The sequence below is a fragment of the Oncorhynchus tshawytscha genome, linkage group LG07, assembly GCF_018296145.1.
Source record: "Oncorhynchus tshawytscha isolate Ot180627B linkage group LG07, Otsh_v2.0, whole genome shotgun sequence".
Lineage (NCBI taxonomy): Eukaryota > Metazoa > Chordata > Actinopteri > Salmoniformes > Salmonidae > Oncorhynchus > Oncorhynchus tshawytscha.
Window position 1 is genome coordinate 58,418,569 of NC_056435.1, and position 23,108 is coordinate 58,441,676.

Here is a 23,108-nt window from a genome sequence, read left to right on the forward strand (position 1 = left end):
AGATTAAATTAATGTTAATCCAACCACAGTGTCTGATTTCAAATAAGCTTTTCGGCGAAAGCAGAACATATCATTATGTTAGGTCAGCAACTAGTCACAGAAAGCATACAGCGATTTTCCAACCAAAGAGAGGAGTCACAAAAAGCAGAAAGAGATAAAATGAATCACTAACCTTTGATATTCTTCATCAGATGACACTCCCGGGACATGTTACACAAACATGTTACACAATACATGTATGTTTTGTTTGATCAAGTTCATATTTATATCCAAAAACCTCAGTTTACATTTGGCTTTGCCTACAAAACATCCCATGAATTTGCACAGAGACACATCAATTTACAGAAATACTAATAATAAACATTGATAAGACAAGTGTTATTCACAGATTTAAAGATAAGCTTCTCCTTAATGCAACAGCTGTGTCAGATTTCAAAAACAATTTACGGAAAAAGCAAACCATGCAATAATCTGAGTACGGCGCTCAGAGACCAACACAATCCCAAAAGATATCCGTCATGTTGGAATCAACAGAAGTCAGAAATAGCATTATAAATATTCACTTACGTTTGATGAGCTTCATCCGAATACACTCCCAGGAATCCCAGTTCCACAATAAATTATGGACTTTATGGAACAAATTTATGTCCAAATAACTCCTTTTGGTTCGCGCGTTCAGTACACAATCTAAACTCACGACACGCGGGCAGGTCCAGGCAAATATTCAGCCGAAAAGTCATATTACAGTTCGTAGAAACATGTCAAACGAAGTATACAATCAATCTTTAGGATGTTTTTAACATAAATCTTCAATAATGTTCCAACCGGAGAATTCCTTTGTCTTCAGAAATGCAATGGAACGCAAGCTACCTCTCATGTGAATGCGCATGACCAGCTCGTGGCACTCTGCCAGACCTCTGACTCAATCCTCTCTCATTCCCCCCTCCTTTAAAGTAGAAGCATCAAACAAGGTTCTAAAGACTGTTGACATCTAGTGGAAGCCGTAGGAAGTGCAAAATGACCCCATAGACACTGTGTATTCGATATGCCAAGAGTTGAAAAACTACAAATCTCAGATTTCCCACTTCCTGGTTGGATTTTTCTCAGGTTTTCTCCTGCCATATGAGTTATGTTATTACTCACAGACATCATTCAAACAGTTTTAGAAATTCCAGAGTGTTTTCTATCCAAATCTACTAATGATATGCATATATTGGATGCATAAACTAGCAGGCAGTTTACTTTGGGCACGCTTTTCATCCAAATGTGAAAATGCTGCCCCCTAGCCATAAGAAGTTAACGTGATTTTTGAATGACTACCTCATCTCTGTATCTCATAAATACAGATAAATTGTAAGGTCCCTCAGTTGAGCAGTGAATTTCAAAACACAGATTCAACCACAAAGATTTCCCAATGCCTCGCAAATTGGTAGATCGGTAAAAAATAAAAACAGATATTGAATATCCCTTTGAACATGGTGACGTTATGAATTACACTTTGGATGGTGTACCAATACAACCAGGCACTACAGGCCCCCTTCCTAATTAAGTTACCAGAGAGGAAGGAAACCTCTCAGGGATTTCACTATGAGGTAAATGGTGGAACAGTTAAGAGTTCAATGGCTCTGATAGGAGAAAACAAAGGATGAATCAACATTGTAGTTACTCCACAATACTAACCTAAATGACAGAGTGAAAAGAAAGAAGCCCATACATAATTAAAATATTGTTTCATTAAGGCACTAAAGTCAAACTGCAAAAAATGTGGCAAAGAAATTAACTTTGTTCTGAACACAAAGTGTTATGTTTGGGCAAATCCAACAACATATTACTGAGTACCACTCTTCATATTTTCAAGCATGGTGGTGGCTGCATGTTATGGGTATGCTTGTCATCGGCAAGAGTTTTTTGTTGTTGATAAAAAGAAACTGAATAGAGCTAAGCACAGGCTAAATCCTAGAGAAAAACTTGGTTCAGTCTGCTTTCCAACAAACACTGAGACAAATTCACCTTTCAGCAGGACAATACCCTAAAACACAAGGCCAAATCTACACGAGTTGATTACCAAGACAACATTAAATGTTCCTGAGTGGTCTTATTAACCCAGGGGTATGAATACTTATGTAAATGAGATTGTATTGAAAATGAAATACTTTTGCAAACATTTCTACAAACATTTTCATTTTGTCATTATGGGGTATAGTGTGGAGATGGGTGAAAAATGTTTTTTTTTAATCAATTCTGAATTCAGGCTGTAACAACAAAATGTGGAATAAGTCAAGGGGTATGAATACTTTCTGAAGGCACTGTAACTGATCGGACACACAAGTGACATTCTTTGCCAAATGACGACAGCTTTATCACAAATTCAAAATGGACTGGTTGATTGAAGTAGGGAAATATGTATTCCAACAAAGAGCTGCACGTTTGGAATAATTGTGTCCGTTTACTTTCAGCTTATGCTACTTTACGGTTGTAACTAGTTACCACAAACACAAAGTCAAAATTGCCAGTGTGGTTAGTGTGTGTTAGGTTTAAAATCTGATTTTAAGATGATAAATTGTAGGAATAGACAGGGTTTATGACTTTGTGCAAACTAGTGACGACCCTACTATGCAAACTGCCATTTAGAATTGGTTAGCATAGGTTATAACCCCCTAAACAGACAAGTTCAAACTGAAAATATACAAAAAGACAAAAAGACAAAGAGCGTATTTTCCTCAATCATTAAGCCTAGTCCTACTCACCAAATTGGTGTCATGGATGTAATTCATCCCCATACAGTGTTCAATGTGGAATTGTTAACCCATTTAGAAAATTCCAAAGAACAGGCAGAAGGAACTAAATCAAACATCTGTATATCGAAAACATGACAGATTTAGGTTTATAACCCTGAAGAAAATTGCAATTCAACTCACTAAATTGACCCAAGTTTCAAATGATAACAATGAGAATAACTGTTCCAGATGCAAGATGCGCTTCACTTCGCACTGTTACATTTTATTCTGTTCTATTATAGCATGTTTTTAAACTTTAAAATAGATGTGTCTTGACTGTGATAAGGGCTTGGGAAATAAGAGCATCTTGTCTATTAAATTAACAAAACAAGGCGATGCAATTGCACAGCCATAGTAGGGCTTTCCAGTGCGTGGGGGGGAATAATGGATTCTGGCTCTAATGCCTCAAAAAGTTAGGAGTTCAACGATTTAAAAAAAATCTTAGGCACACACATGCTCCATGTAAAAAAGGTTAGCGCAGAGCCCTGAGCCATAGGCTTCTTCTACGAGAAAGTGCCACTGCTGAGGTTCCACAAAATATATTATAACCAGTTTGATATTACGATTTCAATAAATTAAATCTTAAAATGGAACTTATTTTTTTATTGCCATACAAGGGGCAATTTAGCTATTTGGATTTGTTAAGATAAATTAGGCATTGTTTCACACCCCCTGTATATAGCCTCATTATTGTGTTAATTTATTATTTTTTACTTTAGTTTATTTGGTAAATATTTTCTTAACTCTTATTGAACTGCACTGTTGGTTAAGGGCTTGTAAGTAAGCATTTTACGGTAGTCTACACATGTTGTATTCAGTACATGTGACAAATAAAGTTTGATTTGGCATATCGATAAATGTGCAGAGAATTATTTTCTAATATGGGCCTTATTCTAAATAAAAATAGTTTTTGGAGGGTGTGTTCCTCTGCCCAGGTGTTGCTAATGCATGCCAGATCTTCCAATGTCTGGATAGGTATTTTAAGGATTAGCTAACCACGTCATGTTATAGCAAACTGTCAGTCGATGATGTGGCACGCAACCATTGGTTGATGGACGAAACCTCTGAGCAGGGGAATGCAACCTGAAGCAGTCCAGAGACATGACGAGTCACGCTCCAGGTGGACACAGCTGCACACGCCAAACACTGCCATAGGCCTACTTCCATCTTGACCCAAATACTAGTTTCTTCCCTTGTGCAAGCTGTTGAGAATGTTATCCATGTTCCCGGCTGAGGCTGACAGTGAGCATACATGTAGCTTTGATAATAAAAGGTCCAGGCTAGGCTATGTGCAGCAGGCCATATTTTATGTGTCGGACATAGGCCTATACATAGAATGTGCCTCTACTTGAAAATACATGATCTAAGTGACTGATAGTTGGTATTCAGCAGTCATAAAAGTATGCCTTATTTACTTTGAAGAACTACTAAAATAGTGATTTGTCAGACAGCATAGGCAGCAGCTCTATAGGGATGAGATGATGACTAGGAATTAAATAAAGTTAACAAATAAAGCAAAAGTAATATACACAACAAAACATTAATAAAACCTTCCTAATATTTAGTTGCCCTCAGGACAGCCTCAATTTGTTGGGGCAAGGACTCTATAAGGTGTCAAAAGCATTCCACAAGGATGCTGGTTCATGTTGACTCCAATGCTTCCCACAGTTGTCAAGTTGGCTGGATGTCCTTTGGGTGGTGGACCATTCTTGATACACATGGGAAACGGTTGAGCATAAAACCCCAGCTGCATTGCAGTTCTTGACACGAACCGGTGTGACTTACTACCATAACACGTTTAAAGGCACATGCATTTTTTGTCTTTCCCATTCACCCTTTGTATGGCATACATACACAATCCATGTCTCAATTGTCTCAAGGCTTAGAAATCCTTCTTTAACACGTCTCATACCCTTCATCTAAACTGATTGAAGTGTATTTAACAAGTGACATCAATAAGGGATCATCACTTTCACCTGGCCAGTCTATGTCATGGAAGAGCAGGTGTTCTTAATGTTTTATACACTCAGTGTATTATATTAAAGTGAATAAATTATGGTTAATAAGTGATAAGCATAATGGGCAGTCACTACCGTCACATGGCACTACAGAGGGGGGTGCGGACAGCCCAGTACATCATTGGGGCCGAGCTCCTCGCCATCCAGGACCTTGCACGGTCTCTATGCACACGCACAGGACTCTACAAACTCACGCACACTCCAACACAAACAATTATACTGACTCTACACACATACAATCTTCATTTACACTGCCGCTACTCTGGTTATCGTACATCATGATGCCTAGTCACCTTACCCCAATACATATCTACCTCTATCACTCCAGTATCCCTGCAAATTGTAAATATGGTATTGGAACTGACCCTGTACATAGCTTACTTTCTCGTGTTCTTATTTCTTGTGTTTTTGTTCTACCTTATGTTATTTTTTAGTAAAACATTGATTACTGCATCCTTGGGTTTAAAGCTTGCAAGAAAGGCATTCACTGTACTTGTACACATGACATTAAAACTTGAAACTCATGGGACTTTAATTAATTGTGTTATTCTGTGTTACACCATTCAACCCACATAATGCACTTAATGTAATAAAAAATGTGGAACCAAAACCGATCTCAAAAAGTACTCATCGCTCAGCACTACAAGACAATTAAATATACACTCAAGTTGCACTAGGGCCTCAAGCCTTTTTTACAGTCATGCCTAATGATGCATCAAAAACGGCATCAAATGAAAGTGGCCTCCACCTTCATGAAATCAATGGTTTCAAAAGGTCAGCAGACAAAATGTGGAACATATTCCTTGATGACTCCTGCATTGCCAAATGTATTTTTCATGCTAATGAACTTGTATTGATTAGAATCATTGAGGGAGTTGTCACAGCACACCAACTATACAGTGTGCGGCATGTAAACACTGAGGGCTTGCACTGAAACAAACTTTTTTAAACCAGCCTGCCTGGGACACAAGCCATGTTTATACATTACATTATAGTTATTACCAGGGTTAAGGGGGTCACCAGCTGTGACACCAGTGCACAATTAGTTAAGATTCATATTGCGTAACTACATTTAGGCTAGACTAAGTAACCTCAAGGTCCAGTCAAGCCAGAATAATTAGTATCAGAAGAGGAAATGGAGAGCGAGGCAGAGTAAAGCAGTATACTTGATATACAAAAATGTAAATGTGTGCTGTGATTTGAAGGCCTGTCTGTCTAAAGCGACCTAATTCCTGGGCTGTGTTCCCACTAAACTCCCTACCCCCCCCACCCCAGCCCCGGGTTACTCCCCCACCATCTCTAAACATTTAGCAACAAAGCGTTGATCAATATGTACTTTTCAGTTAGAACGCACTGGCCCCCGGATTGTAACAATGCGACATGGAAACAATGTAACGTTATGCGTTCCCAGAACACGCTCACACTCTGGAAATCTAAAATGTATGTTGTGGCATATTCTCCCCCTTCGCAAAATGTTTCCTCCCTTACTCCAAGCTCATTCTGTAAATGTTCGTGTCGCTACAAACATATAATTGGGTGCGCTCCCATGATACCCATGGAACGTTATACAAAAACAACCTCTTCCCTCTCCGCCGTATCTCTCTCATCACCGAAACGATGTTAGCCGTGGAATATACTAAACTGTGATCATGATAAGGGACAATCCAAAAGTGCTTATTTGTGTGACAAGTAGCCAGACATTATTACAACTTAATGAAACACGCTTCACCGTAACTAGTGACAATTTACAGCAGAATAAAAACAAAACTCACCACGACTCCCGTTTGGTGTAATACAATCCTGAATATCTACAGTAGTGAAATTCCTTTCTTCCTTTTCACACGTTCTCAACACCGGCCCGTCTCCACACTCCAGTAACCAAGAGTGTGTGCAGGGGAGGGAGGGGGGGCTGTGTCAGTGATAGGAACGATCTGGGACAGACAATTTGGAGGCAAAAGATCGCAAGTCTGTTTATCCTAACGAGTGACTAGAACGATCCCAAACATTCCTCAATGTTACCGAAGGTCTCTATAACACATTTGTATCTCTCCGTCTTCCTCGAGGCATAGGGGGACGTGAATCCCAGTTTATTCCTTGCATCCAGGGGAGTCGCCGCCTCTTCTAGTCCGCCATGTTGCGTCTGCAATAGGAGGAATGGGAAGCAGAGAATTCCCAGGCCAGGCCAGGCCCCTCCTCCCCCTACCTCCACGGTGCCACTGCGACATCTGGCGGACCATCACGAGACGGAGTAAACAGCATCCCTATCCAGGAGAGCACGAGTCAACCATCTGGTCATTTCTGTCACATACACAAAGTCGAATATTGGACGGGTTTATTAATTTCCCATAGGCTGCCGGGGCACACGATCCAATTTAGTTGGCCCTCTGTCAACATTGGCCAGTGGTGGTCACCAACCCTGGTCCTGGGTTAAAGGCTTTTGTTCCAGCCCACTGAGCCCAGCAGTAGCACACCCGATTCAACTGATCAATGCATATATTTTTTTATTTAACGAGTCAAGTCAGTTAAGAACAAATTGTTATTTACAACGATGGCCTTACACCGGACAAACACGGACGACACTGGGCCAATTGCGCTCCGCCTTATTGGACTCCAAATCACTGCCAGTTGTGATAGTGTTGAGACTTGATGTTTTATTGATTAGTTGAATCAGGTCAGGTATAGTGCTAGAACAAAAGCCTGCACAGTACAGTACACATTGTTTTTGCAGTCCCAGACAGGCACACCCGATTCAACTTGTCACCTACTCATCAGGCCCTCAATGAGTTGAGTCAGTTGGTTGTCCAGCGCTACAACAACAAAAAACATGTGCTGTTGGGGGTACTCGAGGACCGGAGTTAGGAACCACTGGTCTAGGACTCGGGAGGCCCAACCAACCATTGGTTGACCAAACGCTGCAAGAGGCTTTACCAAAGCCACTAGTTACAAATATTTCTCTGCCAAACTTACAAGTTCTAAGATCTAAAAAAAGCAATGTCCCAATCAGCTTTTTCCCTTTCTCTAATAAGGTGTCATTTCTGGAACTCACTTCCAGATCACCAGATTTATATTGATTTTACTAGAGGTTCAGAACTATTTTAAACCCAGCGTCACACTGTTGCAATTCAATATTTATGCAATACAAATTACATTACTGTCTACACTAACATCACTCAAATACAACACTTATGTTAAGACCGATTTTCTATACAGCAGAGTTTCAGATATAGTAATATGTTTATTACAGTTAATGAATTAACAAGTCAATAATGCATGTTGAGAATACATAAAAAAATAAATACTGATATAGTACATGGTCCAGTCATTGAAGAAGTTAAGTAGAAAGAACATTGCTACAGAATATGGAATGTGACTTACAAGTGTTATAGCACTACTGTCACATAGGAAAACATTCTTATTTTGGTACTGCTTATAAGACTGAATGTGTGGTCCCTATATTGGTTTCTCAATTATGTAGCAGTTCCTCTATTTAAACTGTACATATTTTACATATATTTGAGTAAACTCCCATGGGTGTAAGCTGTCATTTCACACGGTCTGGAGAATTTAATTTGTAGTGTGGGTGTCAATACAGCGAGATTAGTTGGACAGAAGGTAAATAAAGTATGTGTTTACAAGCAGCCAGTATGAGGATAGCTCAGATGGCTAGGTTGGCAATGACAGCTCTGGTGAACTCGTCACTTGTAGCATAGCCTCCCAGGTCTCCTGTGTGCACCTGCCAGAAATAATAGTGTCACACACACACACACACACGGTCCATTCACACAGGCAAATGGCCCTCACAAATACATACAAACATTACTAGTGTGTAAGAGAGCTTTATTCACCAAACTCAAACACAATACAGGTGAAGATTAGGTTATTTTGAAGCAACTTAAAGGAAAATTACACCCCAAGAATATATGTTTGTACTTGTTTCATAAATCCATTGTTGAGTCTCAAAATGCTTTGCTTGTCAGCAATCAAGTTTGATATGTAACTTTTAAAATAAGGAAATCATCCCAGTATGATTTAGAACATTACATCTGGGCCACCACTCATCCAAGCCATACATACATATTCACTCTAACCCTTTACAGAAACATAGGCCAACATGCATTTTTCCACATTTTATTCTTCTTTAGTATTTGACCATGATGATCGCTTTAAAAACAACAAAAGGTCCATCAGCCATTGTAACAGTTAGGGAACAATGGCAAGTTAAAAACAAATTATTATTTACAATGACTGCCTATCCCGGCCAATGCTGGGCCAATTGTGCGCCGCCCTATGGGACTCCCAATCACAGCCGGAAGTGATACAGCCTGGTGTTATCAAGTGCTAGTTCAAAGATCCAATATTATAACACCAGTACTATAGCCATAACCATTATAACAAGTTATACATAAACTTTTATGTCCCCAAAACAGCACTTTGAAGCATGCATATACACATATATATACACACACACGTATGTGGACTCCCCTTCAAATTAGTGGATTCGGCTATTTCAGCCACACCCGTTGCTGGCAAGTTTATAAAATCAAGCACACAGCCATGCAATCACAATAGACAAACATTGACAGTAGAATGGCCTTACTGAAGAGCTCAGTGGCTTTCAATGTGGCACCATCATAGGATGCCACCTTTCCAGCAAGTCAGTTCGTCAAATTTCTGCCCTGCTAAAGCTGCCCCGGGCAACTGTAAGTGCTGTTATTGTGAAGTGGAAACGTCTAAGAGGAACAACAGCTCAGCCGCAAAGTGGTAGGCCACAAAAGCTCACAGAGTGGGACCGCCGAGTGCTGAATCGTGCAAAAATTGCCTGTCCTCAGTTGTAACACTCACTACAGAGTTCCAGACTGCCCCTGGAAGCAACATCTGCACAAAAACTGTTAGTCGGGAGCTCCATGAAATGGGTTTCCATGGGCGAGCAGCCGCACCATGCGCAATGCCAAGCGTTGGTTGGAGTGGTGTAAAGCTCGCCGCCATTGGAATCTGGAGTAGCGGAAATGTGTTCTCAGGAGTGATAAATCAATGCTTCAACATCTGGCAGTCCGACAGACAAATCAGGGTTCGGCGAATGTTACCTGCCCCAATGCATAGCACCAACTATAAAGTTTGGTAGAGGAGGAATAATAGTCTGGGGCTGTTTTTCATGGTTCGGGCTAGACCCCTTAGTTCAATGAAGGGAAATCTAAACGCTACAGCATTAAACGCTACAGCATACAATTTAGACAATTCTGTGCTTCCAACTTTGGAAACAGTTTGGGGAAATCCCTTTCCTGTTTCAGCATGCTCGTGGCTGAATGGAAAAAAGTCCCTGCAGAAATGTTCCAAACATCCAGAGTAGAGGTTGTTATACCAGCAAAGGGGGACCAACTCCATATTAATGCCGCTGATTTTGGAATGAGATGTTCGACAAGCAGGTGTCCACATATACTTTTGGTCATGTAGTGTCTTGCCAAAAACCAATATATACCTGTCGAAGTCACCAGTAGCAATGCCACCACTCTGATATCATCATAACCAATATATAATGGAACGGACATATAGCACATACGGTACAAAAACAGAAAAGTCACTAGTCTGACATGATCAAATGGTTTCCCTTGTGAACTCAGGCCAAGCTGGTCATAGGCTCAGGTAACAATGGCTTGTTCGTTTGTGAAATGTAATGATGAAAAAGCTTTGACTGAATAGACAAACACAATGGATCCCCAAGGTCACAACTCCAGCAAAGGGCTCCCAAGATAGTGACCTCTACGATACACAGAATTTTACAGCATACACAGTGGACAGAATATTAAGACATTAGTTTTTAGTAACTCGTGATTATGAATTGAGTATGAGTCAATAGGGTTCAGTGAAGCTAGCCCATTTCACAGTTCAGCTTGTTAGCATCCCTGCTAACGCAACAATGTGAAAACATTGATTGTAAACACTGAAAATGGTCTCCCTTCACAGGAATGACCTCCGCATTCCACTGTTTTTACGAGTGGCGGTGTGTGTTTGTGAGAAACAGTCAGTTTTTTTTTTTTTTTTTTTTTTTTTTTTTTTTTTTAAATATAGTAACTACAGCAGGTTTTCTTGACGTGACTACGGCTGTTATTGCAAAAGGCCAGTTATCCTTTGTCCATGGACACACTGCACGTACAGTTATGAACAAGGCACTTTATAATGCCTGCCACAACTCATTGCTGTGAAATGGAAGACCCGAAGTCCACTTATGCAGTGATAAGATTTCACTTGCTTTGGTGTTGGTAAATTGTCATCGTGGCACAAAACCAGCTTGATCAATACTGCTGAACAACCTCCAGCACAACCAGTGTGAACTGCAAGGCTAGATTAGCAGTGATCAATTTAATATAAAATCACACGCATGTCCACAGCACAAACAAGGAAACAGTGTAGAGAGAAGGCAGAGTAGGAGAGTAAAGGGAAAGAGAGAAAAGGAGAGGTGGTGGTAGCCGACAGATACAGGGAACACTATAGAGGTAGTGGAGCTGATAGAAGACTGCATCCAACAGCAGAGGAACTACAAAAGAACTGGTTGACATGGAGTTGGAGAAAGTGTTCAGCAAGGAAAAGACTGGGAGAAAATAGAGAAGGTCACAGCAGCATAAATGGACAATTTGGTCAAACAATTCATTTAAAAGATGAATGCAGAAAATGAATTGCTTTGGCCAAATCGAGAAACAGAAACCCTCAGAGGATATGCAGAGCGTGTTATGAGGAATGTGAAAAGAGGAGAAGAGGAACAAGAGCTGCCAAGAGTGATGTAAGGAGAATTCATTTCGTGGGACAGGGAGCAAAACAGTTGTGGCTAAGTTATTAGGAGATATGGCGATTATGGGGTTCAATATATCCAGATTATATTTGGTTGGCCGTTCAGTTCAGGGGACCAGGACCTCTTTAGTACGCGGGTCGGTGGCGGAGGTTCCCCACAACAGCTTGCAGAGTCCCTGGTTGTGCTGTAACCGCCCAGGTCTCGGGTCCACATCTGGGACACACACACACACACGGTGCAAGGGAATAGGAGGAAGAGAGGAAAAAGTGGAGGGTACTTCAGACTGGTGCAGGAATAGGAAACTCCAGTTCTCAAGGCCTGATTAGTGTAACACTTTGGCCCCAGCTAAGACACCGCACCCCAATAAGTAGTCCTAATACGGGCTGGAGTGCAGACAACAGTTAGTCCATCTTTGTTACCAGTCAGTTTCTACAGTTACAAGAACAATGTACAGCAGGACACAGAGTGGTGTACAGGATTCCACCCACATCAACATGCACAATCAAAAGGCTCTCTCACACACCAGGATATGGGTTATTGCTTTTTAAGTGTATTTTCATTGACAAATGCAATTTGAGGGTCATTAAACTGTTTGGATCAGTTTGTTTTTCCACTTCATCCATGATTTGACGTACAAAATTCATATACATATTGCAAAGACCCAACCGTGTGCTCTCCCATCCAACTGTAGAATTAATACATGCACACAAACCAACAGGATTTAATAGTGTTGCTACTATATCGTCACACACAATTACCTTGCCTGTTTGATGACAATCCGGACAGCGTATGACAACATGTTGCAGTGGTATTCCAAGCTATCACAAAACAGTCAGTTGAGGTTAGTGCACACACACACCCACGCACAAATACCATTGGAAGCAGTGCCCACTCACTTGAGGTGATGGAGCATGTTGGCAGTGCTGAGCAGCATGGCCGTGGGGTTGCCAATGTTCCTGCCCACAGCCTGGGCAAAGGGGTTTCGAGCTCCCTGAGACGGAGGCCATTACATTTCTCAGGCCATTTTATCTATGCTTGGGTCTGCAATGTAATTAGTGTATGATTGCAGCAGACTGGTTAAGTTGGATCTCAGGCAGACTCCTGGACACTCAGTCTCAAACACGGCGTACTCTACACTATAGCTCTCTCCTGGGACCACTCCTGGCCCATCGACCAGCCCAGCTGCCAGGTTGTCAATGATGTTGCCATAGAGGTTGGGCATCACCAGCACGTCAAACTGGTATGGGTTCTGGACCAGCTAGAGAGAGAGAGAGAGAGAGAAGCAGTAAGTAAGTGAGAGTGAGGTGGGGCGTACCTGCATGCAACAGCTGTCTATAATAAGGTTGTTGTATTTGATCTTGGGATACAGCTCTGCCACCTCGGCACAGCACCTTAGGAACAGGCCATCTGCAAGATTCCTGTAGAAAGGCAGAAGGAGACTAAATCCTTGGCTGTAGTTGGATAGATGTGTAGAAGCCTTTAAAAAAGTTTTTTTCTGGCACCAAGACTCACATGATGTTGACCTTGTGGACTGCCGTGAACCTTCTTGGTGGCGTAGTCAAAGGCAAACTCCCTGGTGATAATCTTCAGACATTCGATCACTCCAGGCACACTCTGAGAGACAGAAAGCACAGAGTTCAGATCAGGTCAAACTTCCATCAGACCATGGTTTGACCATGTTGTTAGAGCGCTAACATATGTGGTCATACGTGGTCGTGTTCTTTCCAGTGTACAATGCCTCATGCATGATTTCAATGTGTATTAGTCATACAACAAACTAATCAAAAACATAGTAAGATTTCCATCAGGACCGGGTCAATCAACTTTAGCTAGCCAGACCCCACAGGGTGAGTGGAGATTTCCCTCGAAGTGCTGACCAATTAATGCTTTTTGAAGTCGGTTTGGTTTCGGGTAAATAATTAAAAAATATCAGTATGCATTATGTGGGTTGACTGCTGTAACACAGAATAAAAGTACAATGATGGTAGTGACTGCCCATTACTGCTTATCACTTATTAACCATTTACTCACATAACTTTAATAAAATATCAGTTGTGTCTATGACATGTTTTATTTGATGACTTATTTCATTCCATGTCATCATCTCCCCTCTATAGTGCTGCTGCCTATGCTGTCTGACAAAATCACAATTTTAGTAGTTCTTCAAAGTAAATAAGGCCCACTTTTATGACAGCTGAATACCAACTATCAAATCACTTAGAGGTATCTACCTGAAAATACATGATCTAAGCAACTGCTCTCTATCCCTCTTAATCGTGCATTCTTCTGTCTCCTCTCTGCATCTGTCCCACACTAACCTAACATAGCAGGCGTAAAAGAAACAGACCGGACAAGTAGGAGCGCAATGGATTATGGTCATTGCAGTTAATGACCATGTTTTCTGTACTAAACCATGTCAAATATTGGCCTGTTGGAAACAACAACTGTTTTGCGCTTGATCTGATTTATCTATAGAGAAACTGTGCAATGTGCACATTGTGCACAATGTGCACAATTATTATTATTATATTATAAAAAAACATTTTTTGGGGGGGGGGGTTAAATAATTTAGTCCATTAGTTGTTTAAAAAACAAAAAATAACAGATTTCAGTTAATCGCTCAGCACTACCAATGAAATGTCCTAAAATTGGAAGAAAAATAAACCCACCTAACTGGCACCCTAGCTGAGCTAAAATAAAAACACACCCATTGTTTGGTTGCATGGCAATATGTGATGCATCTCGTGATCCAGATAGCTGTACTCTCCCTCGGTCTGCTCTCGGATAATGACAAGGTTGTTGTGGCGGGTGCTATAGCCAGGAAGGCTGTTCACATGAACCACATTGGCAAACAGCCACGCTCAAGGTACTAAACGATATCATAACCGCCATCGATAAAAGACAGTACTGTGCAGCCGTCTTCATCGACCTTGCCAAGGCATTTGACTCTGTCAATCACCATATTCTTATCGGCAGACTCAGTAGCCTCGGTTTTTCGGATGACTGCCTTGCCTGGTTCACCAATTACTTTGCAGACAGAGTTCAGTGTGTCAAATCGGAGGGCATGCTGTCCGGTCCTCTGGCAGTCTCTATGGGGGTGCCACAGGGTTCAATCCTCGGGCCGACTCTTTTCTCTGTATATATCAATGATGTTGCTCTTGCTGCGGGCGATTCCCTGATCCACCTCTACGTAGACGACACCATTCTATATACTTCCGGCCCGTCCTTGGACACTGTGCTATCTAACCTCCAAACGAGCTTCAATGCCATACAACACTCCTTCCGTGGCCTCCAACTGCTCTTAAAAGCTAGTAAAACCAAATGCATGCTTTTCAACCGTTCGCTGCCTGCACCCGCACGCCTGACCAGCATCACCACCCTGGATGGTTCCGACCTTGAATATGTGGACATCTATAAGTACCTAGGTGTCTGGCTAGACTGTAAATTCTCCTTCCAGACTCATATTAAACATCTCCAATCGAAAATCAAATCAAGAATCAGCTTTCTATTCCGCAACAAAGCCTCCTTCACTCACGCCGCCAAACATACCCTAGTAAAACTGACTATCCTACCGATCCTCGACTTCGTCGATGTCATCTACAAAATTGCTTCCAACACTCTACTCAGCAAACTGGATGCAGTTTATCACAGTGCCATCCGTTTTGTCACTAAAGCACCTTATACCACCCACCACTGCGACTTGTATGCTCTAGTCGGCTGGCCCTCGCTACATATTCGTCGCCAGACCCACTGGCTCCAGGTCATCTACAAGTCCATGCTAGGTAAAGCTCCGCCTTATCTCAGTTCACTGGTCACGATGGCAACACCCATCCGTAGCACATGCTCCAGCAGGTGTATCTCACTGATCATCCCTAAAGCCAACACCTCATTTGGCCGCCTTTCGTTCCAGTTCTCTGCTGCCTGTGACTGGAACGAATTGCAAAATCGCTGAAGTTGGAGACTTATCTCCCTCACCAACTTCAAACATCTGCTGTCTGAGCAGTTAACCGATCGCTGCAGCTGTACATAGTCTATCGGTAAATAGCCCACCCATTTTTACCTACCTCATCCCCATACTGTTTTTATTTATTTACTTTTCTGCTCTTTTGCACACCAATATCTCTACCTGTACATGACCATCTGATCATTTATCACTCCAGTGTTATTAATCTGCAAAATTGTAATTATTCGCCTACCTCCTCATGCCTTTTGCACACAATGTATATAGACTCCCCTTTTTTTTCTACTGTGTTATTGACTTGTTAATTGTTTACTCCATGTGTAACTCTGTGTTGACTGTTCACACTGCTATGCTTTATCTTGGCCAGGTCGAAGTTGCAAATGAGAACTTGTTCAAAACTAGCCTACCTGGTTAAATAAAGGTGAAATAAAAATAAAATAAAAAACAGGTCCAGTCTACGCCTGAGGAGAGCTTCATTAATGAGATCAGCCAACCAGCCAGCCACAGTCAGGCTTCAAATGAATATGGTTGAAAGATGTAATAGAATGCACAAGATGCAATTTCAAAATGGGTTAGTGCATGGGCAGTTTTCCTCGTGTTATTAACGGAGACCTGGCCGGGTGGTGCCAGAATAACAACCTGTCCCTCAACGTAACTAAGACTAAAGGAGATGATTGTGGACTACAGGAAAAGGAGGACCGAGCACGCCCCCATTCTCATCAACGGGGCTGTAGAGGAGCAGGTTGAGAGCTTCAAGATCCTTGGTGTCCACATCACCAACAAACTAGAATGGTCCAAACACACCAAGACAGTAGTGAAGAGGGCACGACAAAGCCTATTCCCCCTCAGGAAACTAAAAATATTTGGCATGGGTCCTCAGATCCTCAAAAGGTTCTACAGCTGCAACATCTAGAGCATCCTGGCTGGTAATTACTCGGCCTCCGACCGCAAGGCACTACAGAGGGTAGTGCGTACGGCCCAGTACATCACTGGGGCTAAGCTGCCTGCCATCTAGAACCTTTACACCAGGAAGTGTCAGAGGAAGGCCCTAAAAATTGTCAAAGACCCCAGCCATAGACTGTTCTCTCTACTACCGCATGGCAAGCGGTACCAGAGTGCCAAGTCTAGGACAAAAAGGCTTCTCAACAGTTCTTACCCCCAAGCCATAAGACTCCTGACCAGGTAAATCAAATGGCTACCTGGACTATTTGCATTGTGTGCCCCCCCCCAACCCCTCTTTTACACTGTTGCTACTCTGTTTAACATGTATGCATAGTCACTTTAACTATACAGTCATGTACATACTACCTCAATTGGCCCGACCAACCCGCACATTGGCTAACCGAGCTATCTGCATTGTGTCCCGCCGTCTCCCACCAACCCCTCTTTTACACTACTGCTACTCTCTCTGTTCATCATATATGCATAGTCACTTTAACCATATCTACATACTACCTCAATCAGCCTGACTAACCGGTGTCAGTATGTAGCCTCCCAACTGTTTTTCACTGTTGTTTTTATTTCTTTACTTACCTATTGTTCACCTAACACCTTTTTTGCACTTGATTAGAGCCTGTAAGTAAGCATTTCACTGTTGAATTCGGTGCACGTGACAAATAAACTTTGATTTGAACTGACAGACCTTAGAGAGCTATATCCTGTCAGAAACTCCCAGTTGATAAACAAATCCCATGTTACCTAGGTATGCAAGATATCTGTAATATAGTTATCACACCCAGATTATGTGCCCACATTGATTTTGTGTACTCAGGTATCTTATAACACACATAAGACATGGCAAAATGTGTAGAATTGCAGGAAATTCGCTTTGAACTGCACATTTTTCATTCCAACAAAAGGGGGTGTGAACAATTTGGGGTAGCGAAAGGGGGGTTGTTGCTCTGTCAATAAAGACAATATCCATCCGGACCTTTGCCACCTAGGAAATTTGTGTGACTAGACTTTCTCAAATAGTGGTTGAGGACCCCATGCACTAGTTCCCATAACCTTACAATATTCATTGATTGTGTTGGCTTGCTCCAGTAAGAATTGTGGCGGCGTTAGATCTAATATTGCCTTACCCGATTTTCATCTCAAAGCCAGCCAGCTCCCCTTTAAACTCCACGGGGGTGTTAATCTTTCCTACACACAGACACAGAAAATAAAACCCGGTCAGAACACACTGATCTGATAAAAGCATTCAAGTGGAAGCAAATCTCCTGCATAGGAAATGAGAGGAGACAAGTCGGTTACCTTTCATGGCCACCCTGTTGGTCTTCATGGAGGCTAACAGCTGCTGCAGCTTCTCGTTGCTGTCCATGTGCTGCACCTCACTCAGGTGAAACTCCTCAAACTCCACTGGGAGGTCAGCCGCCTGGAGGGGGATGGAAAGGCAGGTTTAAGGCTAGAAACAAGGAGATAAGACAAAGGGATGAGAAACAGGATGGACATATTGCAGATGAATGAATAAAGGAGTGAGCGAATGGGCTACAATAACTGAATATACAAGACTAATTTTTAAGTTACCAATGAACACAGAAAATATTGGATTGAGCTCAGAGCAAGCTTGAAGCATGGTGCAGGCAATATCAAGACAGTGGGCTCCGTTCCCACATGGGCAACATACTGTGTGTGTTTACCGTGTGCAGAAAAGTGACAATCCGGTCTTGAGTGTTTGGGTGGGGGGCACCAAGAGAGGTTCATGAGCTTGGGGGTAAGGTGTGGTGAAAGCAAAGTAATTGGATATTTGGAGTGGAATGTGCCAAGGAGATGAGTTAGTTAGGTAAATGTCAACAGAGGGACCAGACACCCACACCAATGCACTCTTAAGGCGCTTTCACATATCTCTGTGTGATCTCGATTCTGGTACCTTAATACATGCTATAAAGCACATGTGAAACACAAACAAAGCCTGGCTGAAACAAATAATTGACCTGGTGAGTAGCGGGTTCAAGGTCCAGGACCAGAGTACAAGGTATTGTGACACAGCAGCGCAAGTCACGTGGGACTTTTTGCCCATTGTAAACCAGCTAGCTTGATAATGCCATGTAGAATATACATTGTCACTAATGCTGCAGGAAAACAAATTTCATATTTGAAAAACACATCACCTCTCCTGATCAGACTTGAGAAAAGGAGCCACCATAATGTACATACCTTGAAAACCTCCTTGACAGCAGTCATCAGCTCAGGTCCCACTCCATCCCCGGGCACCACGGTGACCGTGAAGGTGGCATCGGCGCCTCGGGCACACCCAGACAGGTGGTCATACTGTGGGGCCGGGCAGCCAGCTGCTGCCACCGCGGGCCAGTGCCAGTCAGGCCCTAGAACAGGACACAATAGTAAATTAGGCCTACCATAGAAAGTATGCATTATCTGAATGTCTCATCTGATGGCATCACCGTGTCAATACAACTTAAAGACAATGGGGGTTGCTTAGACCAGAGGCATGCCTGCCCCCCCATTACACTGCTACTTAATATAATGTTTACATACCCTACATTATTCATCTCATATGTCTACGTATATACTGTACTCTATATCATCTACTGCATCTTTATGTAATACATGTATCACTAGCCACTTTGAACTATGCCACTTTGTTTACATACTAATCTCATATGTATATACTGTACTCGATACCATCTACTGAATCTTGCCTATGCCGCTCTGTACCATCACTCATTCATATATCTTTATGTACATATTCTTTATCCCCTTACACTTGTGTGTGTATAAGGTAGTAGTTTTGGAATTGTTAGTTAGATTACTCGTTGGTTATTACTGCATTGTCGGAACTAGAAGCACAAGCATTTCGCTACACTCGCATTAACATCTGCTAACCATGTGTATGTGACAAATAACATTTGATTTTTTAAAATAAAACTGGACCGTGTTCAGACATGAAGAACATTCTGAATAAGTGTCATGTACCTTGATGATAGGATAAGGGGGACATAATTCAGAACGTTTTACACTATGAAGCGACAGGCTATAATAATCCATTTGAGCTAACTTTACGCCAGTCTCTCGTATCAGAAGACAGCCCAATTGGTTTATCAGGCTGCAAAAATTAGGTTTAGGCTAGCTGACACTGTGTATTTCTGAAGCTGATAACACACAATCACAGATAACGTTAGTGTCAAAGATTTGTATTGTTATATCAGTAGCTACTAGCTAGCCAAGTTAGCTAACGTCAGCTATCTTCATCCTCCTATCGCATTGGTGATTAAATGAATGTATGTCAAGCAGTTTCTAATAAAACGGCTGTCCCCAATAGCAACAACGAAGGGTTTTACACGAAACAATTTGTCCACAATTTGATGGTTGTAAACATTATCTACCGACTAACCTTGATCAAAGTTATAAGGTTCCCTCTTAAGGCAGCAGCCATCGTGATCACCAAACCAAAGAAAATGTGGAGGAAATTAACTTTGTCTTTACAGGCTAGAAACGTTGATTATTCTTTGGTGGAATAGTTGGACTGAGCAACCATGTGAGCGAGATACAGACGCCATCTAGTGGATTGGAGTTGCAGTTCGTCCTAATATTGTCAACTTCAGCAGAGTAGACAGTTCAGTCAAATTAGTAGGGCCAAGGAGACCTCTTTAGAAGGGGCAAATATTTGTCATTTTTCACAGAAATTTGAGACCAAGGTGGATGTGGTTACAGAAACCCTACCACTAATCCCGGAGGGTTGATGATTGCCCCCCATCTATCTTCAGAGCTCGTGCTGCTAGGCGACCTAAACTGGAACATGCTTAACACCCCAGCCATCCTACAATCTAAACTTGATGCCCTCAATCTCACACAAATTATCAATGAACCTACCAGGTACCTCCCCAAAGCCTTAAACACGGGCACCCTCATAGATATCATCCTAACCAACTTGCCCTCTAAATACACCTCTGCTGTCTTCAACCAAGATCTCAGCGATCACTGCCTCATTGCCTGCATCCGTAATGGGTCAGCGGTCAAACGACCTCCACTCATCACTGTAAAACGCTCCCTGAAACACTTCAGCGAGCAGGCCTTTCTAATCGACCTGGCCGGGGTATCCTGGAAGGATATTGATCTCATCCCGTCAGCAGAGGATGCCTGGATATTTTTAAAAAATGCCTTCCTAACCATCTTAAATAAACATGCCCCATTCAAGAAATTTAGAACCAGGAACAGATATAGCCCTTGGTTCTCCCCAGACCTGACTGCCCTTAACCAACACAAAAACATCCTATGGCGTTCTGCATTAGCATCGAACAGCCCCCGTGATATGCAGCTGTTCAGGGAAGCTAGAAACCATTATACACAGGCAGTTAGAAAAGCCAAGGCTAGCTTTTTCAAGCAGAAATTTGCTTCCTGCAACACTCAAAAAAGTTCTGGGACACTGTAAAGTCCATGGAGAATAAGAACACCTCCTCCCAGCTGCCCACTGCACTGAAGATAGGAAACACTGTCACCACTGATAAATTCACCATAATTGAGAATTTCAATAAGCATTTTTTCTACGGCTGGCCATGCTTTCCACCTGGCTACTCCTACCCCGGTCAACAGCACTGCACCCCCCACAGCAACTCGCCCAAGCCTTTCCCACTTCTCCTTCTCCCAAATCCGTTCAGCTGATGTTCTGAAAGAGCTGCAAAATCTGGACCCCTACAAATCAGCCGGGCTAGACAATCTGGACCCTTTCTTTCTAAAATTATCTGCCGAAATTGTTGCCACCCCTATTACTAGCCTGTTCAACCTCTCTTTCGTGTCGTCTGAGATTCCCAAAGATTGGAAAGCAGCTGCGGTCATCCCCCTCTTCAAAGGGGGGGACACTCTTGACCCAAACTGCTACAGACCTATATCTATCCTACCATGCCTTTCTAAGGTCTTCGAAAGCCAAGTCAACAAACAGATTACTGACCATTTTGAATCTCACCATACCTTCTCTGCTATGCAATCTGGTTTCAGAGCTGGTCATGGGTGCACCTCAGCGACGTTCAAGGTCCTAAACGATATCTTAACCGCCATCGATAAGAAACATTACTGTGCAGCCGTATTCATTGACCTGGCCAAGGCTTTCGACTCTGTCAATCACCACATCCTCATCGGCAGACTCGACAGCCTTGGTTTCTCAAATGATTGCCTCGCCTGGTTCACCAACTACTTCTCTGAAAGAGTTCAGTGTGTCAAATCGGAGGGTCTGCTGTGCAGTCTCTATGGGGGTGCCACAGGGTTCAATTCTTGGACCGACTCTCTTCTCTGTATACATCAATGAGGTCGCTCTTGCTGCTGGTGAGTCTCTGATCCACCTCTATGCAGCCAACACCATTCTGTATACTTCTGGCCCTTCTTTGGACACTGTGTTAACAACCCTCCAGGCAAGCTTCAATGCCATACAACTCTCCTTCCGTGGCCTCCAATTGCTCTTAAATACAAGTAAAACTAAATGCATGCTCTTCAACCGATCGCTACCTGCACCTACCCGCCTGTCCAACATCACTACTCTGGACGGCTCTGACTTAGAATACGTGGACAACTACAAATACTTAGGTGTCTGGTTAGACTGTAAGCTCTCCTTCAAGACCCATATCAAACATCTCCAATTCAAAGTTAAATCTAGAATTGGCTTCCTATTTCGCAACAAAGCATCCTTCACTCATGCTGCCAAACATACCCTTGTAAAACTGACCATCCTACCAATCCTCGACTTTGGCGATGTAATTTACAAAATAGCCTCCAATACCCTACTCAACAAATTGGATGCAGTCTATCACAATGCAATCCGTTTTGTCACCAAAGCCCCATATACTACCCACCATTGCGACCTGTACGCTTTCGTTGGCTGGCCCTCGCTTCATACAAGACCCTGCTTGGTAAATTCCCCCCTTATCTCAGCTCGCTGGTCACCATAGCATCTCCCACCTGTAGCACACGCTACAGCAGGTATATCTCTCTAGTCACCCCCAAAACCAATTCCTTCTTTGGCCGCCTCTCCTTCCAGTTCTCTGCTGCCAATGACTGGAACGAACTACAAAAATCTCTGAAACTGGAAACACTTATCTCCCTCACTAGCTTTAAGCACCAACTGTCAGAGCAGCTCACAGATTACTGCACCTGTACATAGCCCACCTATAATTTAGCCCAAACAACTACCCTCTTTCCCTACTGTATTTAATTTATTTATTTTGCTCCTTTGCACCCCATTATTTTTATTTCCTACTTTGCACATTCTTCCATTGCAAATCTACCATTCCAGTGTTTTACTTGCTATAATGTATTTACTTTGCCACCATGGCCTTTTTTGCCTTTACCTCCCTTATCTCACCTCATTTGCTCACATCGTATATAGACTTGTTTATACTGTATTATTGACTGTATGTTTGTTTTACTCCATGTGTAACTCTGTGTCGTTGTATGTGTCGAACTGCTTTGCTTTATCTTGGCCAGGTCGCAATTGTAAATGAGAACTTGTTCTCAACTTGCCTACCTGGTTAAATAAATAAAATGGTTGCAATAATGCATGATGTAGTACCCGTGTAAGATTCTGAGACGGGAGGCGTGATTTGAACCTGCCACATTAGGGT

General features: G+C 42.3%; 1 protein-coding gene and 1 pseudogene across 5 annotated transcripts in view; both read right to left on the minus strand.

Moving 5' to 3' along the window:
- The window catches only part of LOC112254942 (receptor-type tyrosine-protein phosphatase alpha), a 57,801-nt gene extending 50,851 nt beyond the window's left edge, over positions 1-6,950 (minus strand). For 4 of the 5 annotated variants that reach the window (XM_042324752.1, XM_042324753.1, XM_042324749.1 and 1 more), the window contains exon 1: positions 6,568-6,949. The gene's annotated coding sequence lies outside the window, so the exon portion shown is untranslated. Of the gene's footprint in view, positions 1-6,567 lie in introns of all 5 variants that reach the window. The other variant, XM_042324751.1, reaches the window with a different exon arrangement.
- A 4,058-nt stretch (positions 6,951-11,008) lies between these two features.
- Positions 11,009-20,023, minus strand: LOC112254945 (annotated as a pseudogene).
- Positions 20,024-23,108: the final 3,085 nt, after the last annotated feature.